Below are 2,253 nucleotides of genomic sequence, written 5' to 3'. Positions count from 1 at the left end.
TGGCACAAAATGTGCACAGGAGCAAATCCAGCCTCGGCCGGGCGAGGGGGGGGGGGGGGGGGCGCGTCTGGATGGTCTGGAGTCACGGGCGGGTTCCATCACCGTGGACACACCAGACGCCACACACCCACGCACTTTAGGAGGACAGATGTGCACGCGGCTTGTGAACACGTCTCATTACCCGTGTGTCTGTCCTCCGTTCCTTCCATTCTCCCTCATGCCCGCCTGAGGAACGCTTGCTCGGGGGGAGCAGGCGTGAGTGCCGGGTGGACTGGAGGCCGTCCAGCCTGGGGACGCAGGGCGGGTTCTCGTCCCCATCCGGCCTGGGGACGCAGGGCGGGTTCTGGTCCCTGTCCGGCCTGCGTCTGTCCGGCGTGCCCTGCGACTGGGAACACAGGGGAGTCGCTTTTCTCTGGTGAGCCATTGGCACGGCTCCGGCTCGATCACTGGGTGATGGCCGGGACTGCGGGCTCTAAGGCACGGAGCGCGTGTGGCTGTGGGTGGAGAAGCTTGCTCTGTCAGTGACACGTGGGCCTGCATCTCCCTGAGGCCCCCTGCTTCTGTGTGTGTGCACACGCGCATGCATGTGTACATGCACATGTGTGCTCATGCTGGGGCTTGAACTCTCCCAGGGTGCCCTCCCTGAGCTCTTTCTCTCAAGGCTGGTGCTTTGCCACCCTGAGTCACACCTCTATTTCCTGCTTTTTGTGGTGAATTGGAGTTAAGAGTCTCACAGACTTTCCTGCCCAGGCTTCAAACCACAATCCTCAGACCTCAGTCTCCTGCATAGCTGAGATTACAGGAGTGAGCTTCTGGGCTTCTGGCTTTTGTGTGGGGCTGGCTTCCACGGTGGGTCCTGAGGGTCCCTCGGGACGTTCATTCACGGTGGGAGCCCTGAGCTGCCACGGGAGCCCGTCTGCAAGATGCCACGCTGGTGGCCCCCGTGGCTGCTCCAGGGTGGGGTTTTGGTATAACCCTCCTAGACATTTAGGAGCATCATCTGCCTGCTGACCAGCATGGGGTGATCTTTGTGGACCCCAAGTGGAGCCTCCGTGGGTGTCCTGCCTTTGCCAACCCCCCACCCGGCTCCAGAGCCAGCAGCCAGAGCAGCTCAGGGTTGGTTAGGCACTGAGTGGTGGGTGGTTTGCTATGCGGCAGGACAGAACCTGACCCTTGCTTGATGCCTGCAGGCCGGGTCTTGGAGTGCTCAAGACGGAGCTGTGTGTCCGGCACCGGCCGCTCCATGGCCTCCGGGGGCCCCAGCTGGGGCTGTCCCTCTCCATGCCCAGTGCTGCACCACAGCCAGCATGGAGGTGGCCTTGGGGACCCGCCTCCATCCCCCAGAAGACGGGTCAGGTGCGGGGCTGGCCGAGGGGAGGAAGCTTTCCCCCGGGGCCCCTCTGCCCGCCTCCTCCCTAGTTAAGGCTTCTGGAAGCATCCCCAGACCAGGCAGCCTGGGGCTGGGAAAGCACTTTGTGACGCGACCCGCCAGCCCCAGGCTTCATTGTTCACGGAGGCCACCGAGCCCATCTGATGGCTTTGCCAGGACCATGCTGATGGCTGCCCCAGACCAGCTGGAGGCCCGCCACGGAGGCCTGGACGGCGGGAGGGGCTGGGCGCGGGCGCGGCCCTGGCCCCGGCAGAACACCCCTCAAAGCCCGGCGGTGCCACCCTGCATGGACCCCCAGAGGCCCCTCTGGGGCCTGGGCTCCCTGATCCCGCCCGCCGCGCAGGGGGTACAGCAGTGCCAGGCGGGCCTTGGCCTGTTGCCTCGGCCCCTGGGCTGTGCGGTGACCGCAGGGCTCACCCCCATTTGGCTTATCCATGTGCGAGGGCCAGGTCGGGCAGGACAGGTTCAGGCCTGGGCTCTGGGCCACACAGAGACACACTTCTTAAGCTTGCTGCCTCCTGCCCTCACACACGCACACACGCGTGTGCACACCCCCCCAGGCAGTCCCAGTGTCACCCTGTGCCCCAGCACGGCACGCCCTCACACTTGGCACGGCCCGTGGATAGCTTTCAGCGGGTCTTCCGCTTCCTCTGGGATCCCTGGTGTCAGGCCTGGCCGTGGCCCCGCCCTGGGGCAGGCGGTGCAGGCCGGGGAGCGGCCTTCTGTTCTCCTGATGTCCCGCTCTATCTCTGCATCCATCAGACAGAAGGAAATGCCCCACATTTTTAACTGCGCCTGGCTCCCTCTCTCATGACCCAGAAGATCCGGGGCCTTCTCTCAGCTGTGAGCCCGCTGGGCTCGGA

Source organism: Dipodomys ordii, unplaced genomic scaffold, assembly GCF_000151885.1.
Source record: "Dipodomys ordii isolate 6190 unplaced genomic scaffold, Dord_2.0 Scaffold18, whole genome shotgun sequence".
Taxonomy (NCBI): domain Eukaryota; kingdom Metazoa; phylum Chordata; class Mammalia; order Rodentia; family Heteromyidae; genus Dipodomys; species Dipodomys ordii.
This window is presented reverse-complemented; position numbering follows the sequence as displayed.